Raw genomic sequence first — 8,012 nt, 5'->3', positions numbered from 1 at the left:
CATGGGCAAGCTGTCCAGCAGCTGGTTTACCAGTATCAACCGTATCCTGGGTACACTTATCAACAACCTCAACAACCCCAGTACGGTCCGGTTAATCCTGGTTTTCCAGGAGGATATAATATCCTTAATGCGACTCCTGTTCCTAGTTATCCTGGATATCCTCCTCCTGGGACTGGTCTTGTGACCCAGAGTTTTAGAGATCCTAACCGGCAATTACCGTTTATCGCAACTTTGGATTTACCAGACTTGACGCGCCTAACGAACGATCCAATTCAATATCTTCCGTTCTGGCCGCCAATGCCAAATAAGTTGCCCAGTGATATACCCAAGTTCGAAGGTAAGTCTGGAGAGGATCCGTCCAATCATGTGATGACTTACCACCTCTGGTGTGCTTCAAATTCTATCTCGGATGATTCGATCCGCTTACGTCTTTTCCAGCGTACACTCATTGGTCTCGCGGCCAAGTGGTACATTGAGTTACCACGGGCCTCTTTTTACAATTTTAGCCAGTTAGCTACCTCGTTCTTAACTCACTTTCAGTTGCCGGTCAGATACGATAACGGCACGGAGTTATTAACTTCACTAAAACAATCAACGTCCACGTATATTTCTGATCACATTCATGAGTGGAGACGTCGAAGAAGGTTAGTGAAAGTTTTTATTCCGGACCAAATCTTAGCTGAATGGTTTGTTAAATCATTATTACCGAAGATTACTGAAGATGTAGCTAAGGCCGGAGTAGTTACTGAGGAGCAAGTCATTGCTCAGGCGCAGTACCTTGACTTAGTTTATACTCAGTCGGGTACGTTACACGAGAAGATTCCAGATCTTCCAAAATCGAATCAAATCGCTGCTGCTCCTTCGGGATCTCATGCCGCTGATGGTATGATTGGCATCGTGAATACAAAGAGTAAGAAGAAGTCTTCCAAGACTTCTACTACTCCTATAATCACTTTGCCTGATTCCCCGACAGGAGAGTCTTCTCCTGAACTTTCCGCCGATATTCACGCTGTAGAGTCATCTACGGCCAAATCAAAAACGGTGGAAAGAAGAAAGGAAAGAAGAAGGCTAAAGCAGACAAGGCTCCGAAGGAGAAAACGTAAAAGTCGGAAACCAATGACGAAAAGCGCAAACCTCGATATCCTTGTCTTATTTGTGAAGAGGATCATTTTACAAGAGATTGCCCTCATCGGGCCGAGGTTGTGAAAATAGTCAAAGGTTCTCCCACTCCTGCTGTGTTAAAAGATCCATTTCCAAAGCAGGAGAGTAAGATGATAGGTTCTTCCTCGACTGCCAGTGAAGAACCCATTTTGATGATGTCTCATGTGAGGATTGCGACTCGATCGCAAGATTATGGTAGTAAGAATCCTGTTGATGGTAAGGAAGCAGAATCTTCTCATTCTAATCCATCAACCTCAGCTCCTGGTTCCGATCCACTACAGATCGAAAAACCTAACCCGGACTTAGTAATCAAACCGCCCGCCAAGGGTGTACTTCGAAGGTCTGCTTTCAATCCACATGCGAGAGCAGCCCAGAATTACAACATTGTTGAGGACTTAGCTGTTTCACCCTCAGCAATGTCGGCTTTAGAAGTGCTGCAATCATGCCCAGCACAACGAAAATTACTTTTGTCGGCTATCGGAGCTGTTGATGTTCAGGACCCGAATCTGATAATCTTCGATCTAGAAAATAGTACACCGCGTCTACCCCATCAAATGGCTTTCCAAATTCCAGTGATAGTCAAAAACAGGCCTATTCATCGGACTGTGATTGATGAGGGAGCTTCTACGTGTATTATGTCGATTCAATGTTGGAGATCGCTTGGTTCTCCTTCGTTGAACCAATCCCCGACCATCCTTAAGGCCTTTGATGGCCGTGGGTTCCGTCCGTTTGGTATTCTACAGGAATTGCCTATAGGGGTAGAAGGTAAAACCGTTAGTCTGGATGTGGAAGTGGTTGATGCCCCTCTAGACTACAACCTTCTTTTGGGTCGAAGTTGGTCATATGCTATGACAGCGGTCGTTTCATCGGTCTTCAGAGTAATAAAGTTTCCACATAACGGTAAGATCGTGACAATTGATCAGCTGACATACTTTTCATCCGACCCAGCCTCTTCAGAGAGTATCCAGCATGTCGGTAAGACGACAATCCCTTATAGGGACGTTGGCGTAGGTTTAGTTAAAGATTCCGGTTTACTGGGAACTTTTCCTTTCCCTCCAATCAACGCAGACCCTTCATTTGCATCAATTCATATGATTACATCAGACAACATTATTTATGATGATCCTTGGATTGTCCCATCTGAATCTGAGATAGACTCATTCGGTGATGCTATGCCTTTGAGTCCATATGAAATTGCTTATGAAGCCGTCATGTCTTTTACCGACTCGCGTTCAACCCAAATCGACCAAATGAATGTGGTCAGTGAAGAATCACTTTTCACATCAACCTTAGAACGGATAGCGTTTCCCGAAGTCGTGTCATCTGACGAGCAACTTCGCGAAATCCTAAGTGTAGACGATCTACCATGGGAAGATCTCCATCACAGATCTTCGTTTTTACCTAAGGATGATGCTTTTGAAAATGATTTTTCATCTATCTTTACCGCTGAATATGTCAAAGACGCTCAGAATCCAACGAAACATTCTGATTCAGAGTTGAATTTAGGGAATATTTCTCGCACTATTCCCATTGATATTTCAGTGAAGCCCGGAATTGAGGAAAACATTCATATAGGTGCCTCATGTACAGAAGAAGAAATTCAAACTTACAAGGCCCTATTCCAAGAATTCCGCGATGTGTTTGCCTGGTCTTACGAGGAAATGCCAGGAATCGACCCTGCCATTGTTGTTCATGAAATAAAGACCTACCCGGACGCTAAACCCGTCCGGCAACGGTTGCGTCAGATTCACCCTCGGAAAGCGGCTGCGATTAAAGCAGAAGTCGAAAAGCTGTTGAAAGCAGGTTTCATTTATCCAATCCCGTTAACGGATTGGGTATCGAATATTGTTCCGGTCAACAAGAAACAAGGAACAATAAGAATCTGTATCGACTATAGGGATATAAATCGAGCTTGTCCAAAAGACAACTATCCTACGCCTTATATCGATCAAATTATTGATGATTGTGCCGGAAGTGAAATGTTTTCCTTCATGGATGGTTTTTCGGGCTATAATCAAATCAATATTCTACCTGCCGACCAACCAAAAACGGCATTCATTTGTCCATGGGGGACATTTGCTTATTGCAAATTACCTTTTGGACTTAAGAATGCCGGGGCCACTTTTCAACGGGCGATGTCTTACGCATTTCATGACATCAAGCACATTGTGCAACCGTACCTCGATGATTTGCCTGCTCATTCTTTACATCGAGCTGATCACCTTGTCCACTTACGAGCAATCTTTATGAGGTGTAGGCATTATCGAATTCGGTTGAATCCCCACAAGTGTGTGTTCTGTATAGAGACGGGTCGATTGCTGGGATTTGTTGTTTCAAAAGCCGGCATTCGCGTCGATCCCTCGAAGGTCGAAGCTATCATCAAATTGCCTCCTCCTTCGAGTTTGCGCCAACTCCAAAGTTTGCAAGGGAAAGCGAACTTTTTACGCCGATTCATTCCAAACTACGCCGAGGTCACTAAAGGTTTTACACGGTTGTTGAAACAGAACGCTCAATTCTTTTGGGACGAGATTGCCCAACAATCTTTTGATGCACTTAAGCACGCGTTGACCCATGCACCGTTGTTGCATCCTCCCAACTACAACCAGGACTACTTCTTATACCTCGCAGCTTCGCATTCCACCATTGGAATGGTGTTAGTTCAAGAAGATGAATTCGGAGCGGAACATGTGATATATTATCTTAGTAGGACATTAAACCCCACTGAGCTAAAATATTCGCATGTGGAGAAATTGGCCCTGGCAGCCGTTCAAGCTGTCCAGCGTTTTCGTCACTACATTCTTCTCCGTAAAACTACAGTTATTTCGGATTGCAACCCTATGATTTATATTTTGACAAAACAACTGCTAGGGGGCAAGTACTCTAAATGGATCGTTATCCTGCAAGAGTTCGACTTGGAGTTTGAGAAGTCCAAGTCTAAGAAATCCTTAGTTTTTGCGGAATTGATGTGTGATTTCCCGCGTGCTGACACAGAAACTGTGGCAGAGGAGTCCATTGCGGACGAATCTTTGTTTCTTATCAGTACTTTAGATCCGTGGTATGGGGATATAATCATCTATCTCCAAACCCAAACCTTTCGGCCTGAAGCTTCAAAGGCGGAACGTCGAAAAATTCGGTTTCAATCCCAGCAATACAAGATTATTGGAGATACACTTTATCGCCGGGGGGCAGACTTAGTTTTTCGACGTTGTTTAACTCACGAAGAGGCTGAGAGGGTTTTGAATGATTGTCACTCTGGAGCATGTGGCGGTCATATGTCTGGGTATGCCACAGCTCAGAAGGTGTTGCGCGCTGGCTATTTCTGGCCGTCCATGTTTAAAGATTGTATCATTGCGGTCCGAAAATGCCACAACTGTCAAGTGTTTGATCGCAAGATGCGCGCACCACCTGCTCCTCTCCACCCTATAATTGTCGTTGGTCCTTTCGCCAAATGGGGTATCGATTTTATTACTTGTAACCCTCACTCGGCCGGGGGGCATGCGTATATCATCCTCGCGGTTGATTATTTTACTAAATGGGCCGAGGCGATGCCTACATTCGACGCAAGCGGCAAAACAGCTGCAGTTTTCGTATTCAATCACATTATAACTAGGTTTGGTGTCCCACAAGCAATCATCACTGACCATGGGAGCCATTTTCGAAACATCATGATGACTGAGCTTACAAGCCAGCTTGGTTTGCGCCACGATAGCTCTACTCCTTATTATCCGCAAGCCAACGGTTTGGTTGAGTCTATCAACAAAGTTCTGGTTATCATGATCCGACGAATCATTGGTATTCATCGGTCGAATTGGCACAACATGTTATTTTCAGCGCTATGGGCATACCGAACTTCAGTGAAAAATTCAACAGGGTTCACTCCTTTCCAGCTAGTTTATGGCTTGGAAGCTGTGTTACCCATTGAATGCGAAATCCCATCACTTCAAATGGCTGTCGAATTACTCCCAGCTACTTCCGAAGAGGAGAAACGTTTATTATACTTAGCTCAATTAGATGAGACTCGACGTGACGCTGCATTGGCAATCGAGACTCACGCGAAGCGAATGAAAGCTCAGTATGATAGAAATGTGACCCCTCGGAGTTTTTCGGAGGGAGACCTAGTGCTATTATATGATCAAGCTAACGATAAGCTAGGTGCTGGAAAATTCGTTCCTATGTGGCATGGACCCTACATTGTAAAGCGAAAGCTAGCAAAAGGGGCCTATGAGCTGGTAGATTTTGATGGGGACTCTTTGGGTAAACCCAGAAATGGACTTTACCTAAAGAGGTATTATGCTTAAATGGTGGGTATGGAGAATTTTAGTTAGGTTAGGTTTTCTTTCTAGCTAGTATGTTTGTTAGTTTAGATAGTGTGCTTAGCTTAGAAAGTGTGTTTTTCGTCGTTATTCTGGCTTATCTTGGTTTTACTCTTGATATTGCAGATGTCGACGCCTCTCCAAACGTACATTGGATTTGCCAATGGTGCTTGTCGTAGTACACGGAATATCTCTTCCGCAGCTTGGGTTATCTATTCACCCTCTGACGAGTTAGTTTCTATGCATGGGGTGAGCCTCGGTCAAACGACGAACAACATTGCAGAATACAGTGCAGTGGTTGAATTATTGTCTGAATCTATTTCATTTGGAATTCGACGTTTGATAGTGAGGTTAGATTCTGAACTCGTTGTATTACAGCTTAATAGAGTATATGCCATTAGAAATCCTGTGTTATTAAGGTTGTTTTTGAGAGTGCGTCTCTTGGAACGTGAATTTGATTACATTGAATATCAGCATATTCCAAGGTCTTTAAATACATTAGCAGATGCAATTGCTTCTCGAATGTTGGACAGACATTTACGATAATCATACAAGTAAATTTAAAAACATTTCATCACATATGTTAAACAAGATGAGCCGGTAATAATGATATATATATAGATAGGAGTGTGTCAAAAATATACATCGTCTTCGATCATAGGTTGAAAAACACCTTATGATTGGCAAAAATGATAAGTACAAAAAGCCAAAATGTCATATGTGTCTACAAAAGTGACTAGTCAATCACTGGTGGTGCTCTCTATACGAGACCACTGCCCACGCTACCCTACACAAGAACCTCCTAAAAGGTCCTGGGACTGCAACCACATAGCGCTGAAGTCGAATGGGAATATCATCTATGGTGGTCTCTAGTATATCTGCCGTCAGACGCTCTAGATCCTGTTCCAGCTCGGCTAAGGTCTCTGCGGCCGCATCCTGTGGGGCTGGTGCTGGTACAGCTGGTACTCTCCTCTCAAAAGCCCGGAGGTTGGCTGGACGCCGTGGACCTACATCTGCATTTTGAAAATTTGTGCTGTCATTTTTGAGGCGATATATAAAAACAAAAAAAAATACATAATTTGAAAACTTGTGAAAAATGAAATACCTCTGTCGTCCCACTGTTCTCCCTGTGGAAGAACCATGTCCGGATCATTCCGAAAATCCATTCCGGCATAAGGAAAGTCCTGAATAGCAAAGACCTGGCTCTCTAGCCAGTGAAAGTAACCATCAGGAAATCGAACAACTGCTGCGCCCTCATCAGGATGTCGGGCCATTACCGCAACCCATCTCGTCAACTTAGGCTCCCGAGGAGCCCCAACTGGAACTGTAAGATGCTGGGGGACCAGCATTGGAACTCTCTCTAGGGCAAAGCTTACAACTAAAGGCCCATATCCAAAGGTCTTCAGTTGTCCTCTCTTTGCCCTGGTTAGTTGGCCCTTCAAATTAGCCAACACAGCATCGCACCAGTTGAAAATGGTGCCTCGGAAGCAGTCTATAGCCATCCGCATTTGGGACCCGGTGGCTTGGTGCAAAGCGGCCGTGCCGCAAAGTCTGGTAAACAGTAAAGGCTATCACCATAAGTTTAGGTCGGGATATGTACTTTATTTCTATCCCCTTCTCATGGTTTTGGTTGTTGCACCACTCTAGTCGGAGACTAGCAAGGGATTGGCCACCCGGCCTAGTCCCGAATAGAGAAAGTTTCTCGCCCCTGTTAGGCAAGCCAGTGAGAAAATATATGTCGGAGGGTTCTATCTCGAGCTGGTGCTCTCCGATGTAGAAACATTGCTCCTGAATGTTCCACCTTTCAACCAGCCACTCAAGGAACGACACTTGGCCCCTCATGCCAGGTATGGCCCAGTATTTGTACAGTCCGCATGCTTTTAATGCATCAATGGAAGGTTGATGACTTATCGCGGCGAAATAAACGTCCTCGTGCTCTCTTTCACGCCAATCAAGCATGGTGTGCTCCCTGCACATCATAAAACATCAGTTAGAATCCATAAAATTTAAAAATTTTGGTCTATTTTGGAGGTATGAGGGTTTCAATTTATGTTTTGCGGGGTACGCACCCCGGCCTTTAGGGACAGAGCGCCCGGACGCAGCTTCCCTTAAGGTCGGGTGCGTACACCCCGTAATTTTCCCATTGGGAAAATATCGGGGTACGCAGGTCAGCAGTGCATGACCTGCGTACCCCGAAGGGCGCATCTTGAAACCCCAAGACCCCCAAAAAATCAAATAAAAGCTTAAAAATGAATTCTAAACGGATGGAAAACAAGAGAGGGGTGTTGTAGAATACCTGGTGAAATGGCGTTCGATTCTGACGGTCAGATTCTCCGCAATCTCCACGGGAAGTTTCTTGTCAAAAGCCCTTTTCTCAACCTCAACAGTAAAATGGTAAAAATGACATGGTAAGAAGTCTTTTTATAGGTTTTTTGGATAAATAAATGCTAGATTTGTTTATTTTTCACCATGAAAGGACATTTTCGATGTATTTTTGCCCATCTTAAACAGGTATGAGTAATGTGTTGTTTCTGTGCA

The sequence above is a fragment of the Pinus tabuliformis genome, chromosome 1_2 (genome assembly GCF_031772625.1).
Source record: "Pinus tabuliformis cultivar Carrire ecotype Pingquan chromosome 1_2, CPIR1, whole genome shotgun sequence".
Lineage (NCBI taxonomy): Eukaryota > Viridiplantae > Streptophyta > Pinopsida > Pinales > Pinaceae > Pinus > Pinus tabuliformis.
This window is presented reverse-complemented; position numbering follows the sequence as displayed.